Source organism: Mauremys reevesii, linkage group 21 (assembly GCF_016161935.1).
Source record: "Mauremys reevesii isolate NIE-2019 linkage group 21, ASM1616193v1, whole genome shotgun sequence".
NCBI lineage: Eukaryota > Metazoa > Chordata > Testudines > Geoemydidae > Mauremys > Mauremys reevesii.
Genome location: NC_052643.1, coordinates 4,735,546 through 4,759,248, shown reverse-complemented (window position 1 = coordinate 4,759,248; position 23,703 = coordinate 4,735,546).

Here is a 23,703-nt window from a genome sequence, read left to right as displayed (position 1 = left end):
GAAGGAAGTGAGAATAGGGTTGCCCACACTCTAGAACTGTTCTGGAGTCTCCAGGAATTAAAGAGTATGTCGTGATGAAACCTCCAGGGATACGTCCAACCAAAATTGGCAACCCTAAGCTAGAAAGCTCAGACAAGTAACCAAAAGCTTGCTGGATATGCATCCCTCTGCCCAACTGGTGCACCATTAACACTAGCCTCTTGCTGGGACTTGTGAGGAATAGCCCCTATTCAGCAGCTGCTCTGGCTGTTTTCCTACTGACTTCTAACCATTCAAACCAGTTGGGAAGTTTTCCACAAAATCTTTTCTTTTTTCCGGTCAAAAATGCCTATTTCTCAAAACCATCTGTGAAGTAGGTTTGGGTTCAACAAATCGCTTGATTAAAAAAAAAAAAAAAAAACCCAAGAAGTTCTGGAACCATCAAAAGAAAACATTTTGTTTGGGGCTTTCGGTTCATGAATATTTTTGAGATTGATTTTTCCATCCTGATTTGAGATAGGAAAAAATTTAAACTCCCCAGAATATTTGAGGGACAGAAAAGGCATTTCCCGCCAGTTCTAACTATGGACTAGCCAGGCTATTCCTGAGGGCAGAGAAGACCCTCAGTAAGATTCATTATTATTATCCTACTTTTGAGTATTTAATAGTCCCTTTTGATCACTGGTGCAAGTGCCGCAAAGGCTTGTTAGCTCCAAAGAGATCAAATGGGAGGAAGATAATGAGCAATTTTCAGGTAGTAGGTGCAGGATGTGAGGTGACAACCCAATTTAGTCAGGTGCTTAATCAACAAGGGCACCCTGACTTGTCTCTATTTACAGGGCCTATTACTCCATTATGCTGAGTGCTTTGCTGTCTACAGGCTCCAGCCTTTCAGTCGTTAAGAGGTAGTTATCTCCCCGCAATTTAATTAAAGTCTAGTGTTTAATGATACAATGTGCCACTAATTATTTTTCACTGGTTGTCAGGATGGGGTTTTTTTTTTTGTTCTGGTTCTTCCTTTTGGCAGTAAAGCAAAATCTAATTACACCGATCGCAAGAAAAAGGACGAGGTGAGTGGGGCCAGGGAGGCACGAATGGGTGAGAGTCCCATGAACAGGAACCATGCTGGAGAACTCTTAGACATGGATAGGCAGAGGGGTGAATGACTGGTCCAGAGATGCACTGTGAAGTCTAGCGACAATATTCTTCTCACACATTCATCCTGTACGTTCTGTGCTCGTCTACAATGGCTCCATGCCCAGAACAAGTGCACAATGGACAACAGGGAATTTAATTGACGAGATCAGGATCCGTGTCCCTTTGAGCCAAATGTCTTTCTTCCCTCTAACTTGACTGAACCTGGTCGCTGGCAGTGAAGAACAACTAACCCAGCAGGTAGAAACCTCCCAGAATATCTGGGCGTTCGTGGATAGGTTTGTCTGTCAGCTGGGGATAGAATTTTGGGTTTCGATACTCTTATAAGTGTAAACAAAGGACAAAGACTGGGTATGTTGCTTCTGCCCAGTCAGATGGGTTTGTTAGTCCAATGGGAACAGAGAAGAGCAGTTAAGGTGTTACTCAAGCACACGCTTTAAGGTTGCCTCAACCCCTATCTCAAGGCACAGTTGGGAGGGGCAAAGGGGTGGAAGGTTTAAAACACTAAAAGACCAACGAAATGCCTGTCCCTGATTGTAGCACCACCTCACTCCTTAGCCCTCCCACGGGGTACAAAAGGGGTGAGTGCGCCAGCGTGCACAGGTATATTGGGCCTGCTAAGCAGGAGGAGGTGAGAAGATGCGAATAGGGAAGGGGACACAGGGAAGGCTCCGCAGCGTCAGAACTAGGAAGGGGACATGGGGTAAATACTCTGCGGTGTCAGAGCTGGGAACGGGACAGTGGGAAACAGACTCTGCCGGCGTGGAGAGCTCTGGATGCTCTTGTTTGGAACTAACCCCACTAAACGTCGCATTGCCCGCACTTTGGACTTCTGCTCTTCTGCTTTCTGTCTGCGAGACAAGAACCAGGGGAGGGGGTGAAGGGAAAGCCCTCTAACCCTGGGTACCTTAGTGTTATTACAGACATTAGCATGAACCTTGGGCAGGGTGCCAAGGCACAACATCAGCACTTGGTGTTGTCGCCTCCAGGAGGCAGGCATTTTGGGTCACTGTGACAGACCCAGGCCAGTGGGGTACAGGAGCCTGGTAGAGGGCAAATATACTGGTCACTGGGTGAGTAGTTTTCTGTTCCCTGAGTGACCAGAGCAGGGGCTGCTCTAGAGTAATCAGGAACCTGCTAGAACCAATTAAGGCAGCCAGGCTGATTAGAGCACCTGCAGCCAATCAAGGCAGGCTAATCGGGGCACCTGGGTGTAAAAAGGAGCTCACTCCAGTTTGGGGGGGGGGGTGAGGAGCTGGGAGCAAGAGGTGCAAGGAGCAGAGAGGGAGAGGGTGTGCTGCTGGAGGACTGAGGAGTACAAGCGTTATCAGACACCAGGAGGAAGGTCCTGTGATGAGGACAAAGAAGGTGTTTGGAGGAGGCCATGGGGAAGTAGCCCAGGGAGGTGTAGCTGTCATGCAGCTGTTACAGGAGGCACTATAGACAGCTGCAGTCCACAGGGCCCTGAGCTGGTTCCCCCCAACTCCTGGTCAGACACAGGAGGAGTTGACCCAGACTGTGGGCTCCACCAGAGGGGAAGATCACCAAGGAACAAATCTGCCAATAAAGCATAGGACCCACCAAGGTAGAGGAGGAACTTTGTCACCGTCACCTTTGGTTATGCAGCATTAAGGCCACCCAAGTAAAGCAATTGTTCACACAGAAGGAACTGTTGTGCTAACACAATGCAACATTAACTTCTGTTACTCATTAAATCTCCCCCCCAGCTCAATGTAACACTTATTTGCTAACCAAATACTGAGTCACACTCTGTTTCTAACAGAGCATCATTAATTTCTGAAGTGACATCACCACTCAGCGATGAAAGAACCATGTGTTATATATTCATTAAACTAAACAAACACGCACATTCACACACACACTCATGCAAAAAGCACTTTGCGGAAACAAGCGGGTTTCTAAGGGACCAGGCATGGTAGTAAGGTTCTCCGATAAAGCAGCAAGATCTAGTTTGGAGTCTTTAAAATAATAATAAATTAATACACTAACACGGAATTCCTTCCAGAACATGACTCCAACAGACCCAGCATCCTCCAGGTGACCCTTCCTCCTGCAATTCTGAACTCCCAGCTGGAAGCCAGAGAGTTTTATAGAGGGCTTCCCTACCCAGAACCCTTTGCAGAGAAGAGAAGCTCCTCCCCTGTCTCTTTCGGTGATTGACAGGCTATCCAGCAAATCAGCTCTCTTCCCCTCAGTCCTGGCTCCGCAAGTGCTTTAGCCATCACAGGGACAATACAAAACCACCGAAACAAGGACAAATGACAGCTGAACACTCACGTACCTTACCTGCTCATATATACCTACCCCAACTCACAGACCTTTTTTATACCTCTCATGCAGCTTCCACCCACAGACAAACATACCTTGCCCATTCCCCTAGGAAACCAAACACATTCTCTAACAGCTGCCAAGGTCACACCCAGACAGCCTTAGTTCTACCGTCTTTATGAAGCCAGAATATTCATCTTTATTTCCCTCTGTGGCTTTAAATCTGAATTATTCCCAGTTCACTAGTTATCATAAAGGTGTTCATTTGTTTGCAATAGCAATACTCTTAACATGGCTTTGAGGATAGGACAGTGGACTGGAGTCACCAGACCTGTGTATTATTCCCAGCTCAGCCACTGGTTTGTTAAGCGGCCTGGAACAAGTCATTTCCCCTCCCCGTGCCTCAGTTTCCCCCTCTGAAAAATGAGAATAATGATACTGACTTCCTTTGTAAAGTGCTTTGAGATCTAAAGATGAAGCACTATGTAGGAGCGCTTATTAATATTAATATTTTGACAGATGTGTCAAAATATATATTTTGAATGCATTCTGTAAAGAATTTAAAATGAGAAATCTGCACATAATAAGATAGCATGTGGAAGTAAGTTAATTGGAGTGTTGTGGTATGAATTTGGAGATGACCAGAGCCATAGGCGAGTACCACAGGTCAGTAACTGCCAGTAAACTTTGGTGCAATCACCCTGCATGCGCCACATATTTATCATTTTATTTATATATTAGAAATTGTTGGGCACCACGAGATGTTCATTTACTTACAAGAGCATAACCAGCAGCCTGCAGCTCTATACCTGAGCGCGTGTCTTAAAAAGACACAAGCAGAACCGATTTTGCTGGTGGTAAGCTCAGCTTCCAAAAAGAACTAGACATCAGCTTACTAGAGCGATATCTGCCTTTACGTCTGTTTCTGGAGCATGACTGAATAACGCCCACCCTGCTTCTCAGGCTAGGGGAGTTAAGTGGAGGAAAAATCTGAGTTTAGCAGACAAAGGCAGAATGAGCTCCAAAGGCTGGACAGGAGGTACAGATTTTTAGCAGTCATTGTAAGTAACCATTGGAACAAACTTGTCTAGGGGAGGGGTGGGTTCCCCGTCACTTGAAGTCTTTCAGCCAGCACTGGCTGTCTTTCTGAACAATATGCTCCAGCTCAACTAGACGTTATGGATTCAGACGCAGCTGTTTGAACATGCTGATGGCACCGGCATGCCAAAAGTAGTTCTGGCAAAAAGTAGATTACTGGGCAAAGTGCTGGTGAGATGGTCAGAGGAATGCATCAGCAATGACAGCCTCTTCTGCCTGCTATCTTGACACAGGGTCTAAATCCTGGTCTGGAGCCACGGAACACTACCCTCACGTGAAAGTCAATCTTCTGGGCCGAGGTTGAAGTTGGTAGCAGCAGCTGGCTTGGTGGCTGATTTTGCTCACAGTTTTACATGACACTTACTATTTTGCTGCCGTCACAATGCCCAGAACAAAGGAAGAGCTCTTAAGCTGCCAGATGCAGAACAGATCTGTAGTTATGGCACCTGGGCCAGTGTATTCTGAGACCGGTGGCTATTCTAGCATGAACATTTCTCTGATGACAGGGTGGGATCAGGACTCCACTGTGCTAGACTCTGGACAAATTAGTATAGTAAAGACAGTCAGTATGTTTAACATTGTCCATTTCCCTCTGTCCAAAGCTTTCCTCTATGAGTCTCTCATCGTCCCATCCTGACCTTTTGTTTCTCTTGAAGGTCTCTACCCAGCTGGGACAGGCCTGTTTGTTACCAGGGCATGCTCTCCTGCAGTGAAAGAAGAAGCCTTCAGTGGCTGAAGACCATGAGACCACTGGTAAGAGAGACAGCATTGATGACAGCTCAGATGTGGTTGGAAACCTACTGGAACTCAAAGGCATTCGTGCACATGTTTCTTTGAATGCCACTTGTTCTGAGAGCCTCTTGAGTGTGCTAGCACCGCGGGAATCATGCTGGGAGAAATTCCGTGATGATTGCCCTTAATGCCAGCAAAAAAATTAGGAAAGAGGGAGAGAGACTGAGAAAAAAAAGAGAGAAAGACGAGCAAAAGAGTGAGATGGAGGGAATGAGAGAAAATTGAAAAGTAAGAAAGAGAAGGTGCATGAGATGATGAGAAAGGCAAGATAGCACATGAGAGAATGGAAAGAGTGAAAGAATAAAGAGAGGTGAGAAAGAAAGATGGGAGGGTGAACAAGACAGTCTCCACAACCACATGTCCTCCTCCCCCAAATTACCCACTCTCAGCATCTGCCATTCACAAGCCAGCCCTCAGAAGGCAGACGGGCCAACAAGATTTTGCTGACCTGCTGTTCAGGGCCCAAGCTGTTGGTAATCAGGAAAGAAAGAGAAGCTAATGTTGGGAGGCGGGGAGGCAATGGAAGTTATTTTATGGGAGTGGAGTGTGGTTTGAGATGCACTTTGAGATCCTTTGTGGATCTCTAATGAACCTTTAAACCTGCTAAAAAATGGAAGCGAAATAAAAAGTTCTCATTAAGGCTTCTGGCATATCTAATTAGTGGCTTTAAAGAGTCCTGAACAGCCGTTTAATGGTAAATCTCCTGGCAGCCAAGAAAAGAAAGTTGCAAGCACAATGGAGACCAGTCTTTTCTTGCTGCTTTTTAGAGTTGTTCCTGTTCCCCTCCTCTTGTTCCCAGCATCTAGTCTTGTCCAGCCTGAGGGATGAGATGGTCTATGTGAGAGCCAGGCAGATGCTCATCTTCTGCCAGTAGAACCAACCAAAACATCCCCCCTCCACAGAGGGATCAAGAGAGTATGGGGAGGGAGAAAGGGAAGGAGAAGGATGCATCCAACTAGACATCTTGGGACAATAAAATACAAAACAGGGATGGGAGCGAGGTCAAGGGTTCAAAATAAGGGATCCAGAGGGGAGAGACAGATCAAAGGACCATGGACAGCACCCAGTGCTCCAGGGAGATAGTCTATGCCTCCCAGAGAAGCCTACCCAGATGCATGAATGTAGAAGTACCGGGAACTAGGCCCCAAAGTCACAGAGAACTAGAGCCGAACATGTGAGATTTGGGACAAGAAAAAAAAATAAAAAATCAGGACAAAGTCAAAATTATGAAAATTTTCAGTAACCAAAAATTGTGGATCCAGAGGGGGGAGGGAGTAGATCAGTTTAGGTCATTCATTTCATTTCAACTTCAAACCATTTACTGACTTTCTACAAACATTTAAAAAAAATAAAATAAACTTATCAACAAAAAGTCATTTTGAATTGGGAAACCAGCATTTTTTGGTTTAAAAACAAAAAAAAAGCCAAGTTAAGAAATGTGTTGAAACCATAAAGAGTTTTGGTCTCAATGAGTTAGCATTTTTTTAATTAAAAAAAAAAAGGTTCTGTCAGAATTCCCAACTAACACTATCCACAGGGGTTCCTTCTGGCCTTGGAATGAAGGAATCGACGGACGTCCCTGCTCCAGCTCTCCGAGGAATGACAGGGCTGCCAGTCTAGGACAGAGGCCCAAGTCTTGCATCAGGAGTGGATTTATTCAGCACCTTCCATCCCAGGATCTCAAAGCACTTTACCAACATGGACATGGTCTCGTACGTGCTATTATTAGTTGCATGATGGCAGAGAGGCAGCAGAAGGGAGCTGGCTGTCCAAGGTGCTGAACACACACATAACCCCAATGCAAGGCAGGGGCTTACTGTCTGAATAGAGAAGATATCCCAAGGGTGGGAAAAAGTGGGGATTATCATTCCCAGTTTACAAATGGGCAACTGCCGCCCAGAGTGATTAAGAGACTTGCCCAAGGCCATCTAGTCAGTCTGTGGCACGGTTCGGAACTGACCCCAGATCTGCGGATTCCCATCTAGCGCTTCCACCGCAAGATCGTCCTCCCCCTTGAGGTGTTCTGCCGCTATCTCCATTTTACAGCTGAGGAAATCGAGTCACAGAGAAAGGCAAATGTTTTCCAACTTGGGTGCCAAAGGTTAGGCACCTCCAAGCATTTTCAGAGCCTGATGTTTAAAACTGCCAGGCACCCACAGCTCACACTGGCTTCTGTTGTGGGTGCTCAGCTGCTCTGAAAACTGGCTTTTCAGCACCTAAAACAGGAGGTTTTCTTTGAGAGGTGCTGGGCACTCGCAGCTCCCACTGACCTCAATGGAAGCAGAAGGTTCTCTGCGCTTTTGAAAAGCAAGTATCTAAATGAGTAGCCTAAACACAGATTAAGCTTTTGACAGCCAGATGACCTGCCCAAGTTCCCAATGCCAATCAGTGGCGAGGTGGGAACAGAACCAAGGAGTCCTGCCGCTTGGTCTGTTGCTGTAACCACCAGACCATCCCACAGCTCACGAGTCCCGCGTTTGGCAGCACAAAGCCAGTTGTTTCAGGCCATTGCTACACCCGTGTGCCCAAGCTATCTCGGGATTGGCCTGACCGACAGAGGCAGCCATCTTTGGATGCCACATGTGGCATGAGTAGACCAAAACAGGCAACTGCAACATCTGGTAACAGCAAAATAGGCAGCGGGGCCGGGCTGGCATCACAAGTGTGCAGATGGATTCTCACTCAGGAGGCAGAGTGGGGCAGCTCTCCTGCCTCTCATGCCCCTGTCCCCACAAGGAGACGTCTGGGTGGGGGAGGTATGGCCCCTACACACTCCCTTCGCCCCCAGGGTCAGTGCTGTGCCCATTTTCTTAGCTCCTCAGCCAGCAGCCAATGGCCTTGGAACATAGTCTCTGCTCACGTTAACGACGAGTTGGCCAGGCCACTAAGACGTGGCTGCTGCCACTGCCAAGTGCTGACTCACTGATTGGCTTCTGTCCACGTGCCAACGCTGCCAGCGTCGCAGCGATCTTCCAGCGGCCGCTTCGTCCTCTGGGCTGCTGCCTGATTTACCAGGGTAGGGTCCAACCCCGAGGGAGTCTGATGGCCAGTAGGTTACAATGCCACTAAACATCTAATAGGCTAAACATTGCTCGTTTCTCTGAGCCATTATGGAGCCCACGCTACAGGGCGGGCCTGGGGCATGCCGGAGGGGCCAGCTCTTAGAGGAGACACGAGACTAAAAGGCAGACAGCCTGGGCCATCAAATACCCAAGACAGGTTTTGCAAGGGGAGGGGACGTTAACTAGAAAAAATGTTTAGCCGGAGAGGTAGACGTCAGAAAACGCAGCGTCCTTGAAACTGAAACATTTTACGGGAACTGGTTGATTGTGATGACATTTCCAATGAGAAAAAGTCAATGTTGAATCCTTTTGACTTCCATGTTTCGTTTCAATGTTAGCATTTCAATTTGACTTCTTATATTAAAATATTCATGTTAAGGTAATTTTATATATATGCTTGTCAATCGTACATTGATTACATTTCATATGGTATAATAACGTTCTGACATTATCAGATGGTTCTGAATCAAGAACAATTTGAATGTTCATTTCTTGTGAAGTTTCAAATTTTGGCCTTTCATTCCAGTTTGGGGTGCGGGGTGGGGAATGGAAACATCAGGATTTCCTGCAGAATGGGAATTCTAGTTTCCAACCCGCTCTGATGTTCCCCTTGGATTTTGCCAGGACGCTGAGGCTTTAGGTTCTGCCTCCCTAATTTCATGTGCTGCTGACCCAGCAGATAGATATTCTTCACATCCTGGCCTAAACTGTTGCGGTGTTGCTGTGCATGGTTACCCAAAAGATGTGCTCCATCCCAGAGGTGGTAGCATTTCAGTGGCATATTTAGTGGTCCCCATGTATAGGAAGAACATAAGAACGGCTGTACTGGGTCAGACCAAAGGTCTATCTAGCCCAGTATCCTGTCTACCAACAGTGGCCAATGCCAGGTGCCCCAGAGGGAGTGAACCTAACAGGCAATAATCAAGTGATCTCTCTCCTGCTGTCCATCCCCACCCTCTGACAAACAGAGGCTAGGGACACCATTCCTTACCCATCCTGGCTAATAGCCATTTATGGACTTAGCCACCATGAATTTATCCAGTTCTCTTTTAAACGCTGTTGTAGTCCTAGCCTTCACAACCTCCTCAGGTAAGGAGTTCCACAAGTTGACTGTGCGCTGCGTGAAGAAGAACTTCCTTTTATTTGTGTTAAACCTGCTGCCTATTAATTTCATTTGGTGGCCCCTAGTTCTTGTATTATGGGAATAAGTAAATAACTTTTCCTTATCCACTTTCTCCCCATCACTCATGATTTTATAGATGTCTATCATATCCCCCCTTAGTCTCCTCTTTTCCAAGCTGAAGAGTCCTAGCCTCTTTCATCTTTCCTCGTATGGGACCCTCTCCAAACCCCTAATCATTTCAGTTGCCCTTTTCTGAACCTTTTCTAGTACCAGGATAAGAAGAATGAAGGTCTTGCTATTCGGAGCCAATTTGCCACAACTCTGAGTCAGGCTACCCCCAGTGCCCAGCCCCCAACCCCAGCAATTCCCACCCCCATGGAAATCACTGGCAATAATTCCATCTGTCTCCAGTTAATTTTCTCCACAATAGCAGGGAATCTTTCTGCACCCACCAACCTTTGAGGCGGAGACTGGAGTGGGAGTTGAATGAGGGAAAGAGTCGGGGAGGAGGAGCTGCAGATTTCCTTCTGCAGTTTCACTTTCCTTCCCAAGAGTCTGTGTAATGGAGCAAGGACAGGACAGATACACAACAGAGTTTCTTGCTGCTGTTAGGCAGGCTTAGCAAATCTGCTTAAATCCTTTGTTTTTGCTATCACAGATAATACTGTCTGGATGACTAGCCTGGGAAATGCTTTTGTGGACTTGTTTTGCTAAAAAAAAAGGAGGCTGAAATACACAGAGGCAGGCAAGGATGCAGAGAGGCACACAGAGGATTTGCCAGTGCACACACTTGTATACAAGTGCCAGGCAGACAAACACAAACACGCACATGTGACTGCGTACACCTCCACCCCAAACATGCAGCAAGAGCTGCAGAGTTACAGACCGTAGCACATTCATGCAAACACATGCAGATGCCTGCACAAAAGATTTTTGTCGTTAAGTTAAAAAATTGGCTACACCTACAGGAGGTGATTTTTTAATTAGCCCCATAATTGACTGCTGTATTCTGCAGCACAAACACCCACTGTAGGTGTGGGCAGGAATTAGTGTGACAAGGATAATGGGGGGGTGGGATTTCTGCTTTCATCCTTTCAACTTCAGTGCATCATCCTGCACTGCTTTGTATACCTCTCCTCCCTCCGCTAAGCCTACACAGGGATATTTAGACTAGGAGGCATTTGGGAACTGAAGAACCTGACTTTGAGGGGAAGAAACTTTTTGCATTGTTATTGTTTGCACTGGAGTAGCGCCCAGAGGCTCCAGCCAAGATCAAAGTTTCATAGTGCGTAGGGTGACCAGATGTCCCAATGTTTATAGGGACAGTCCCAATTCTGGGGTCTTTTTCTTATATAGGCTCCTCTTACCCCCCACACTCTGTCCCGATTTTTCGCACTTGCTGTCTGGTCACCCTAATAGTGCCGGGCATTGTAAAAACACAGCTTTAGAGACAGTCCCTGCCCCACAGAGCCTAAATAGGCGAGACAGAGGCGAAGTGACTTGCCCAAGTTCACACGGCAGGTCAGTGGCAGAGCTGGGAACTCAAGCCCAGACTCCTGAATTCAGTAGCTCTCTACCCACTAGACCATGCTGCCACTTATTGCCACTAGTGCCGATCACTGGCTGACTGAACATGTAGGAATTGCATCAGCTCTCTCACCACCCAGATCCCCCTCCTGTTTTGACCACTCACTGGGCTCCCATCACTGCCTCCTGAGCCATGCAGAGCTCGTCAGAAGTGCCATGACCATTCCTCCCCAGAGGCAGGCAGAGATGGAATTTACACATACAGATCAGGGAACATCTTTGCTGGGGTACAGGAGCCCAGTTCAGAGCGCAGTTCTGCCTGCCACTGTCTCGCCCAGCCCTTCCCAAGACACGTGCGTCAGACACGGCGCTGACCATCCTGGGTGTTAGACTAGGGATCAAGGCTAGCTCTAGAATTTATGCGGCCTAAATAAAATTCTGCCCCTTCCAGGCTTCAACCACTTGCACACCCAGGTCCCAATCCTGCAGTCCTTGGCAAAACCCCCGCCAGGGATGCAGGCTCAGGGCCGGATTTAGAGAGGTGCTTAGCGCGTCCAAAGTTGCATATGGGAGCAGAACTACAGCAGCAATAGCAATAATGCTGTACCGCCGGGGACATCCCAGCTAGACGTGAGGAAGTTTGGGGGAAGGGGAAAGTATGAAACCACAGCTGTACTGTGCATCCCCGAGGTCATTCCGGTGCTGCAGCAATTTCCATCAAATCCCCAAGAAGCCACAACCATGGCTGAGACGTCGCAAGCCAGCCTGTGAGCCGGGAGGCTGAAATGGCATCTAAACTAAGGACTTCCTTTGCAGGTCCCATTTAAGCATCACAAGCACCTTTTTATTCTGCAGCAGCCTGAGCTCTGGGGCCATAATCCAGAGACAACAATGCTCTTGAGCGCAGCTGAGCAAATAACTCAGGGGGACTAATTTACTTGGCAGATTTAGTGGCTTTTTTTTCCTGCTCACACACAGTGTTCCGGAGCAGACTGCAGTCTTCTCCGATCTCCTCATTATTCAGAATTACTCTGAATTTTGACACCTCCTTTTCAGTTCCCTCTCCGTATTGCGTGTTTGACATTTGAAGCTGTTGTGGTCAGTTGTGACTGGTCCCATAAGTCACGTTGTATCGTTGCGATTCCCTGACTGGGCAAAGGCAACTCCCCCGATGAAGGGGAAGGTTTGAATAAACCACTGAGCCCTTGACTCTCTCTGGGCGCAGATAAGCAGGACTTTTTGATAATTTAAAAACTTTTCCTTTCTGGGTCACGCAGGCCCAGCCTGATGGCTCATGCCAAAATTAGGCTACTGAAAGATTTATCGGCCGAGTGCAAAAACACATTGAAATGTAATTCACCCTCAGCACATTCACACCTAGTAATAGTCTGTGCACGCCCAGCCCTAGCGGGAAAGGGTGCTATCCGATCCATGTCGGGTTCCTTTAACCGAGCCAATGCCAGGGCTCTGGGGAGGGCTTTGTGGAAAAATCAAAGCCAGCTGGGCAACCGGATGGTTGTAGCCAACCTACAAAAAGGGCTCATGAACAACAGTTATAACAATCCCCCTGGGTGTGGCCTCCTCCCTCTAGACTGCTAGTGAAGGCTTTAAATATTGTGACGGCACCAAGGCCTTTGACTGGCCTCTCTCAATCATTCCTCAGTCTCGTCGCTGCGTCTTCCTCTCCTGCCCCTGCCAAGGCTTAGGAGACCACACCGATAGTCACGCAGGATGCACCAGCTCTTAAGGAGACCTCCGGATGCACTTACAGAAGAACAGGGACCCTCATTGACTCTGTGACCGCTCCAGAGCCACAGCAGGCCTTTTTAATTAACTGTACTGATTTTAACTGATGAACCCAACAACCAGGAGAAACAAAAGCGCCAGCAAACATGAGTCAAGTGAGCGCAGTGAGTGCATGCTTAGTGACAAGCCCTCAGTTCACTCCTGCAGACGGCTTCCCAGCCAACTCCAGCTGAAGCTACTGCGTCTTTTGAATTCTGCCTGCTGAGAATGCTCTGTGCCTGAAAGGTGCAGCGGCCTCAGGCAGTCACCACAGCTCTGAAAGCCCCCCCTTGCCAATGACACAGGCTGGAAGCCATCAGCCTACTTCTTCCAGTATGACTAGGCAGTTTAGGAGCCTCGGTTTCTGAGTGCCCAGTTTGGGATGCCTTATAAAGGGGCCTGATTTTCAGAGGATGGGTGCTCAGGGCTTTCTGAAAGGCGGGCCCCTTAAAAGGTCTCAGGCTGAGCACCCTGAAAACTGAGCTGCCCACTTCAGAAAATTCAAGCGATTTGATTTCGGATTCCATCAGCCCAGGATGATCACTGACACTGAGGACTTTGCTGGTTTCTCAGAGCCAAGAGCTCTGTGGCTCCTCTCAGCGTCACACCACAAACGGATCTTCGCAGTCCCTACTCCTCTTAATCCCCCCAAGTTACTGACCCTTCAGACCCAGGGTTCGGAGACTTTAAGGCCAGAAGGGGACATCACAATCAGCCATAACACAAGCAGTAGAATTTCATTCAGTAATTTCTGCATGTCATAGACTCACCCATCCCGAAGCGCCTCCTTGTAGCAAGACCCAGCGATGCAGCACCTGTGCTGCCTCCTCCTCTGGATTTCAGAGGTCCATGCTGTGCTTTGGCCCTCCATCGAGATCACATTAAAAGTCCCCATCCCTTCCAGGATAATAGTGTCCAAACTCAAAGGAACCAAAAAACCCCCAAACCTTTTCCATCCTTCCCAGGCTCAATCCTCCACAGATTCTTTGCTCCTCTCCCAGGCGCTTACAGGGCTTTTTCCAGGGATCCCCAGCTCCTCTTGAGCTTCAGATCCTCAGGACTGCTCCTCTGGAGTCTCTTTTCTCCTAGGACTGCATTAGGAGTCTCCTTCTCCCCAGCTACCCACTTTCTTTCTTCAGAGAGATCCCTAGGGTAAAAGCTCCGTCCTCTGGCTCCTTTCCCGGAGACCAGAAACTTCCTTCTACCTCCTTCCTGGGTCTCCTCTTCCTGCACTGCTTCCATTATCACAGGGGTTCTCCAGCCCTCAGGGGGTCACAAGCTGTCAGCCTCCACCCCAAACCCTGCTTTGCCCCCCAGCAATTTATAATGGTGCTAAATATATTTTTTAAGTGTTTTTAATTTATAGGGGGGGGGGGGAAATCACACTCAGTCTTGCTGTGTGAATGGGATCACCAGGACAAAAGTTTGAGAACTGCATTATCAGAACCACCTAGTCTGGTTCTCCCCAGCTGGGCCAAATCCTTAATTATCTGTCTCCCCTCCAGGTGCCACAGAATGTGTTAATTGGGTTCTGCAGTTCCCTTTAACCCTGTCACTGCCAGTGTGGGGTTTATGCATCCCATCACACTGCCCCAATCCCGTAACTTCTGGTGGAGCTAGAATAGGAGGGTGGGTGTGACGCTTCCTCAGGAGGATGGACTCTATACCCCATGCAGCCGTATGCATGTTATGCATGGTGTGTACCTTTAGCAGGGGCAGGGCTACCTTGGGGACCAGGTAAAGGAGGGAGAAGTGGCAGTTTGCCCTGCACCCCTCTTTGAGAGGTCTTCCAAACCAAGTGGCATTGTGACCTGGTGCACGGGAGGAGGGTGCCACCCAGGTTTGGCCTGGGGGTCCTTTGTCAAAGTGGCTGCCAGGCCAAACCCGAGTGGTGCTGCAACTCCTGAAATGAGAACAGTTCAGTTGTACACACCATGTGAAAAATTTCAGGGGGCGTGCCTGCTGCCTGCGGTCATAGAGCCTACTGTCATCCAGCAAGAAGTTACACCAGGGGCAAATTTGGCCCTGTGTCTCCCTTTTCCATCCTTGGCCTTGAATGTCCTTTGAGCTCATCTTAATAAAAAAAGATTGATTACTTCAGAATTACTTGAACTACTCTTAGCCAGCTCTGGTTTCGACATGAGGAAAAAAAAAAAAAACAGAGAGAGAAGAATTACTGTGCCTGAGTCAAACCAAATTAATTCTTTACAAGATATTGTTTTGGATTTCAAGTATTTTTTTTAAAATATAATACAGCACGGAGTAATTGTGTGATTAGCACTGCATTACTTAGGTGAATGACCCATTGTTCTAAATTAACACGGAGAAATGTTTTAAGGCAATTGTTTTTTTAATAATATGTCCTGACATGGGAAAAGAAATTGAAACCAGAGTGGAGAGCAGCGGCCCTAAAGCTGACAAAATGCCCGTCTCGAGCTGTGGAAGCAGGCCACAGAGGGTCAAAGTGGCAGAGTATATTCAAGCCATGGGATTTTGGCTGATTCACACTCTTTCCTTTCAATGTTTATTTTAAGCTCTCTTTGGCTTCCATCTACTTCCTTGTTCCAAGGATGTATTAAAAAAATACAGGGAAAAGTGAAAGGTGGCTCTGAATGTTGCCTTCTGTGCATTTGAATAAATCTTTATTCAAAGCACAAGAATTTTTCTAATCTAGACAGGCAAGAGGAAAACTGCCACGGCTCCCACATTGGACTATTTTTCGGCACAGCGCCCAGGGCTGAGCCAATTTGCCTCCAGTCGCCTTCTGGGAACTACCCCTGTTCAGAGCGACTCGCACCTTGGAATCATTCCTCCCCAGAGAGACTGAGCAACCGCGTCTGCTGCCGCCATCTTGAATCCACTTCTCAAAGCTGATCTGTCTGCTGCGGTGGCCATCTTGGAGCCGCTCCTTCTCAGAGCTACGGTGCTTGTGGCCGCCATCTCCATCTCAGGGCAGCCGCTGGCTGTTCCTGTCGAAACACTCCTCAAACAACCCAGGCCCAGTGGAAATTCCAGTTCTGCTAGTCCCAATGGGTCAACTGGGCTTTGGAATAGAGCAACGGGTCTACCGGGCTACTGGCTCCTGGGATTATTGGTCCTTCTACTGAAGGGGACAGAAGAAATCAATAGAGACTAGTGGAAATCAGAGGCCAGAGGAAGTTTTCTACTGGAATTTCCACTGATAGTCTGTTGCCTCTGTCCTGGCATCATTAAAATCAAGTATTGTCTGAGAACTAAAGTCTTATTTCTCCCTTAAAAGGGGATTTGAATGCAGTCGCATACTGTGCCCTGTGGTCAGGTGCTTTCTGTTACAGATAAAAAGGCTCCTGGCTGTTTTGAGAATCCACACCCAGCTGCTCCGGCATGCCTCACTGCTCCAGAGATGGCTGTAACTCAGGAGTCGGCCCGTGGGCTTGCTTTGCCTCACCGCTGTGCCTTTTGCGCTTTCTAGCCCATGCCATAAAGATGTTCTCCAACACTGCTTAGTCAGCATTACACTGGGAGGGACATCGGTTTAACAGCCCCTGACAGTGGAGGCTCCAAGTGGAGTGCCACCACTTTCCCATCCGCTGTAGCTGAAAAAATGGTGCCTGTACACCCATCGGGTGACAGCCCTAGATACGTCTTCCATTGCAGAAACACAGGCTCTTACTGCCAGTACAGACTCTTTTTTCAGTGTAATGGTAGAACGTCTCATGGCATAATCCAGCAAAGGTCGTTGGTCACACATACATAGCAAGTACTTTAATACATCACAGAAGGTTTAACGTGCTCCCAGTCACACAGCGAGGAAAGCGAGAAGAGAAGCCAGGTCTCTTAACTCCTCCCAGTCGATTCCCTGATCTAACGAATAGACAATACTGCCTCCCCGCTTTGTTTTCACCAACACTGCACAGGTTACATGTAAGGAGCAATGCCCCTTCTCTGCTATGATCGTTAGGAAAAGAGAAAGAATGGTCTTGGAGTTAAGGCCTGTCTGCACGGGGAAATTGTGCCAGTTTAAATTAAATTGTTTTTTAAACCAATACAGATGAATCAATGCAAGTGGACCCTCTTAATCCCAATCCCAAGGGTTTTTCTTTGGGATTGAGAGTTTCTACACTACAACTACTTGGCTAGCATAGCTATACCAGCGGAGCTCTGCCAGCACAGCCCCCGACGGAGACACAATTTACACTGACAAAAGGAGTTCTTTCGAAGGCATAGTTAAATCACGTCCCCAAGCGAGAGAGACGGTGTTCCTAGTGTAACAGAGCACAGACTCACCACCGCAGCGCCTCCTGCCAGTCGCTCTGGGAATTAGCTCTGTCCAGCTGTGGAGCGCCCTCTGCAGGTGGTGGCTCACCTGTTGTCTGCTCTGCTGTGCTGCCTGGGACCCGCGGTGCTCCCTGGCTTATGGCCTCCTCTTCTGGACAGAGCCCTCCGGCTGCGCCCCACTCGGTTCTCCCCCCTTCCGGGGGTATCCACAGTCCTCACTCTGCACCTGCCCTCGTGGCCAACTGCAGCCCCAGAGTCTAGGGCTTTGCCTCAGGGGCCAGCCACAGTCTGTATCGGGCCGCTCTCCTCCACGGCCAGCTGCAGTGTAGGGGTGGGATGGACCCAGACCTGCCCACCACTCTGGGTCCTGGCTCAGGGACCCTCTAGCAGCAGCCATGACCTGCCCTCCTTCTCTCCCCCTCTACTGCTCACACTCCCTGGGCCATTTCCCTTTGGCCCTTGCACCTTCTCGGCCCTTTCTTTCAGGGGTCTCAGCCTGGCAGGGATCAGGCTGGAGCTTTCCCTCTGCTCCCCTGAGCCTGCCCAGCGCCGGTCTAGCTAAGGTGCTATCCCTGGGAGCCAGTCCTCCTCCCTTGCTTGTCAGGGGGAGACTGCCATCTCCTCTGCTGTGCAGCCTTTATATAGGGCCCAGCCTGGCTCTGATTGGCTGCCTTTCTGCCCTTCTCTGATTGGCCGGGTTCTGCACAGGATCCCTCCAGCCTGCTTTAATCCCTCCTAGGCTTTGTTTGCCAGAAGCTGGGAATGGGCGACAGGGGATGGATCACTTGATGATTCCCTGTTCTGTTCATTCCCTTCGGGGCTTTTGGCATTGGCCACTGTTGGAAGACAGGACACTGGGCTAGATGGACCTTTGGTCTGACCCAGTATAGCCATGTTTATGCCAGCAGAAGAACTACGGCAATTGGCAGCATTACTGTGTTGATTGGTGGTGGGGTGTTTTTTCACATCCCTAACTGACAGAGCAATGCCAGGAAAACTTGGTAGTACAGACCTGCCCCAATTTATTTAAGCTAAACCAACAAAGCCACTTTCAAATACAAATACGAGTGTTTAATCCATGCAGGGGGTTGCACCAGTTTAACGTAATAGGTTTAAATTGATACTTATGTAAAACATTCATGTGTAAACAAGGCCTCTAGCACTGGAATAGGGCTTAAGAGATCTGGATTCAGTTCCTGGCTCTGCGAGAAACTCCTTGGGCAAGTCGCTCGAGCTACCGTGTGCCTCAGTTTCCCTATAAGTAGCCTGGGAATACGAATACTTCCTCCTCCCCCCCCGCCCACTATTTGTCTGTCTTGTCTATTTAGATTGTGAGTTCTTTGGGGCATGCACCATCCCCTGCTGTGTGTATGTACAGCAGTACAGGGCCCTGATCTCAATAGGAGCCTCTCTATGCGTTCCTTTAATAACACTAATATGGAGTGCCGTGTGCACCGCCGCGTGAAAGATTCCTCTGAAGATTCTGTGTGGATTGGACTCCATCACGGCCGTGTTCTCCACCTTTCCATGTTGTCTTTGCAACAGTTGAATGACTTAAAATTCAGAAGCCGACAAGGAGATTGGAAAGATAAAGGAAAAGGAGTGGAAAGGACAGACGATAATTCTAGCGCCTGCTGGCTGGTCGCCACAGCCTCTTGAAATCACATTAGGCAGCCACTGCTGCATACCATCCTTCCGCAGAACTGCTGCTAATGCATTAATGCACCACTTAGGATCAGGGCCCATTGATTTTTTTCCTCTCCAAATAGCTAATTCACTACTTGATTGGTTAATGCAATTTCTCAGAACTCGGAATCCTTCTTATTACCCATGTCAGTCTTCCCAGGACATCATTCTTTGCTGTTTATGCCTTGTCTTACTCCCCCCACCATGACTGCCTGTTTCGTCTTGGTTTGCTTCTGTCTCCGTGAGCCTGTGCACCACCGATTCTGGTGCGTGGTATGTTAATCATGAAGACCCAGCATCCAAAGAGGGTGGTGATGGATAAGGGGATTGCTTTTCAAATGTGCCTGGATAGTGGGGGAAACAATGAAGACTAAAAAGTTAACAAATGTTTGCTGCAGACAGCCTGGCTCAGGCATGGTATTGAGAACTACAGTTTATTCTGCGGCTAGTTCAACGCTAGCCTAGGTCAGTATTAGATTTGAGTGAAAAAAACAAGCTTTTTCTGTTTATTGGCAATTCTGAAAAATGGGCTGGGGAGAGGATGTGTTTCAGATCAAACCGAAAACAAATTTGTTCAACATTTTCAACAACTTGAAAAGTTAAAAAAAAAAAAAAATGTTTTGGGTCATTTGGTTTGACCAGACACAACATGTTTTCATTTCCATTGTGGGCATTTTTACAAATATTTTTCCATTTTCTAAAATAAAAATCAAAGGAAATTTCAAAACGAAAAACCTCAATTCAAATTGAAAAATCAAAACGTTTTGATACTTTTGGAAATTTTTTTTTAAATCAAAAACGTCTGGTGAAATTGATGCGAATTCGTGAAACATTTGGGTGTCACCAAATCTGCATTATTTTGGCCAAGAAAAAGGTGCTGTTGAAAACTTTCACCCAGCTGTAGCCAACAGTGACCAAAAGCCCCTGACTCAGTGCATCTTCAGAGTGGAGAAGATCAGATCTTTGAGATTTGGGCCCATTTCTAGTTAGTGGCTCATTGCTCCCGGCACCAAACTCCATTTCACAATGACTCTCTTCTAACAACAAAAATGACTCCACGTCTCCAGGAGGGGAGACTCAAGCCTGAGCCTGCTGAAGCCCTCAGGTCCCAGCAAGTCTAACGCCAGCTCTGGCGACCCCTGAAAACGGGGTCGTGACCCACTTTGGGGTTCCGACCCACAGTTTGAGAACTGCTGCGTCTAGCTTAACGGTAAAAGAACCCAAGTGCAATATGAGCTCATCGGGATCACAACCTCATCCTCCCGTAGCTCCACCACTTGTGACGACTCTCTCAGCATCTCCCACAAGCTAAGCGGAGTCAGGCTTGGCCACGAGGAGGGTAGATGCCCCTAAAAGAAACCCCACGTACTGCAGAACTTGTCGATTGGGCTTTAGCAGGTGGCTTTCTTCCATCCACACCTGCAATACTAACCCTGCGTTCGAGGGGAAGGGGGCACTCAGCACCTGGAGGCTCTTGTCAATGAGAAGCGAAAGTCCTGACCAGTTCTGGTTGTTAGTCAACCCATTGTACTTTGGGAGGCCTAACCTCAGTGGCCTATTATCACCTAGGCCAACAAGGCCTAGGCCTAGGGTGGCAAATTTGCTCACACCCCCTCCCCAACTCTGCCCCTTCCCCAAATCCCCGGCCTGCCGCCTCCCCCAGGCGCGCCGCGCTTCCCTCCTTCCTCCCAGACTTGCCGCGCGAAAGCACTGGGAGGGAGGGAAAAGCGAGTAGCAGTGCAATCGGAGGAGGCAGAGCAGAGATGAGCTGGGGCCCGTGGGCGCGGGGAGTAACCCCAGCTCACGTCCGCTCCACCGCTGCCATCCCCCAAGTGCGCCGCAACTCCCCTTCTCCCCCTTCCCTCCCACGCAAAAAGGCTGGGAGCGAGGGAGGGAGAAGGGAGAAGCGCGTATCAGCGCGTTCGGGGGATAGCGGAGGTGACCTGGGGCCGGCGGGCGCAGGGAGTAACTCTTTGGGGGGAGCAGGGAACTGCTTCCTGCCCCAGCTCACCATCACTCCACCTCCGCCATCCCCCGAGCGTGCCACAACTCCCTCCCAGGCTTGCCGCGAGGGAGCGGAGGTGAGCTGGGGTGGGGGGGGAGGGTGGTAATTTTTTGTGGGCTTAGGGGCGGCAAATTTGTTAATCCTCCACTGCCTAATCTTGATGTCCTGGCCAATTTCCACTTCCGACAGTTACACCCTTTTCATCTAAATTCCCCCTCCCTCTACTGCTTCAGCTGGACGCTGGACTCTTTTTTCTGCGCTGTCCAAAACAGTTGTGCAGCGTTTGCTGTTCAACAGTTGCCAATTAACTTTCTCCTCCAGAGATGATCGCACTGCACTGGCGGGTGAAGCGATGCCTCTACCTACACAGCTTATAAAGTGCTTTGGCGCGAAAGCTGCCAGATAACCAGATGACATTATGATGATTTGGGGCCCATGTCAGCTGTCTATAAATAAGGAATGAAAAAAACATGACGCCAGTTTAAGAAGCAGCCCCAAACATAAAATCCTGGCTCTGAGGATTGCTGAGCTCAGGGCTAGAAAAGAAGAGAATCCATCCAGATAACAACCAGAGGATAATAAAGATTGCGGGGGTATGTGCTGGTGTTTCTAGTCTATTGATTTCAGCAGGCGACCTAGTCACTGACCTGTCCCCAGTGGCTACACTCCAGTGGCAGAATCTATTTGCGGGGAAGGAATTTCATTTTTGCTCTCTGCAGCATGGCCAGTGTCAGCCCTGTAACCATTGGATCTGGCTCCGTACTTAGGAACTGTGTTCTGCTGCTCACCGTGGGACTTTTTAAAAATGTGACCCAAGTGGAACCCACAGCAGCTGAGAAACTCGGGTCAGGAAAGCGGCTGCATCTGGAATTAAGGAAGACCCATTGGTTCGGCTCCTGATGAGTCAGCTGCGTCCTAGCTGCCTAGCGAATATTTTGTTGACTTCGGATGACTCTGAAGCGCTAAGGCAGCTGGGGATTCTACCTCACACATTGTCACCGAACAGGCCAGCTAAATCCTTCGGCCGGAAGCTTTACTGTTTGGGGCACAGCATGGGGGATCTTGGCTTTTCCTTGCTATGCAGAATTATATAGTACTTTAAGTTTGGGGCCTGACCTACTTGCTGTTCAGATCAGTCTGATGGGAGTGTGCACCAAGCCATGCAAAGTTATGGGGTAAAGTTTCCTCCTTGAAACTGGGGCAGCAGAGACCACGGCAGGGACTTTTTCAAACGTTCTTGTTGTTCAATGTCAGGCTGTGGGGGAGGGCTCGCCTTGTCTCGCCTGCCTCTGATTGGACAAAAGGTGGCAACCCAATTTCCCAGCATGTGATACGTTGCTTGGTGGGCTGGATGGTCTAATGGTTAGTGCACCTGGCCTCCAATCCCATGGCTCTGTGTTGGGGGCAGTGACAGAGCCTGGTTCCTGACCCTATGCCAGAACGGTTTGGGCGTCCCCCCCATTACTGGGTTTTTGCCCTTAAGTGGGGTGTGAGAGGGGAATCCAGGCCCTCCCTCCCCACCAGATCCCAGCCCCGGTCCCAGTGGGAAATCACACAGCAGGTTCCTCCCCATAGAAAGCCTAAATCTGCCACCCTGGGCCAGCGGCATTGGAACAATTTGTACAGTGGGGTGGGGGGTTGAGAGCCATTGAACCAAACTGTAAACCCTGCATATGAGGGAAACCACTTCAAGCCATGGGGTGCAGCAGCTCCCCTAGTTCCAGCACCCCTGCCCTGGGCTACTTCCTATCTATAATCTCCTTCAGTTTGGGGTGTGGCCCCTCTAGTCCAAACAGTCGTTAGCTCCACAAAGTCCAGAGGAGCAGTGGGCTGCACGACCTGCTGGGTCTCAAAGTGGGGTGGCTGGAGAAGGCTCCGCCTGGGGGCCCGCGGGTCCCCTCTCAGGCTCCATCCTGGGTGTGGCTTCTTGGCGAAAGCTCCCTCTCTCCTGCAATCTGTCCACCGGCCCGTTGCTGGGCTTCTGAGCTCCTTTGAACCTGCGCCTCCAGCTGCAGCATTCAGGGCAGGCCTATGGGGCAGGGCTACCTTGGCCCAGTATTGTCCTTCAGCCTATTCAGACTCAGTGTGGGGTCTGTATCCTCCACCTGGCAGCCCCAGCTCTGGTCTGGTGGCTTGCAGGGGCGGCTCTAGGAATTTGGCTGCCCCAAGCAGGGCGGCATGCCGCAGGGGGCGTGCTGCCGATCCCGCGGCTCCGGGGGACCTCTTGCAGACGTGCCTGCGGAGGGTGCGCTGGAAGGGCAGCAGGCAGCTCCGGCGGACCTTCCGCAGTCATGCCTGCGGAGGGTTCGCTGGTCCCGCGGCTCCGGTGGACCTCCCGCAGGCATGACTGCGGAAGGTCCGCCGGAGCCGCCTGCCGCCCTGCCGGCAAAATGCCGCCCCAAGCGCGCACTTGGCGCGCTGGGGTCTGGAGCCGGCCCTGGTGGCTTGTTCTTTCTCCCTGCTTCAATCTGGTCTCTCTCATTCCTTCTGCTTCCCTCCCGCCCCCCATCTTTCCCTTCTCTCCTCCTGCCCTGTGTTCAGTGGTGCGAGTAAACCGGTACGGTCAGGGACGCTGCACCATGACGATAGTTATTGATGGGACGCTGTACCCGAAAGACAGATCTGGTATCCGCTGAGCACCGCAGGGCTCTCCCTGGAACCGCAGCGGCGAAAGGAGCAGAACATGGGGCTGCCAGGCAGCCCCACACTAGCAGCTCCTCCGGCACAGCTGCACCCCCCCGCAGCCCTTCCACACAACTGCATCTCCTGTCCGGGGGCGGTACGGCCCCGCCAGAGGACAGGGCTGGGGGGCAGGACAGCCACACCGGAGGAGCTGCTGGCGTGCGGCCGCCCGGTATCTGCTGAAACGGTATCCGGCACAGTGGGAGGACTGAGCCCCCATTTCCCCCAGCCACGTAATATGGGATGAGGATAGGGTTGCCAAT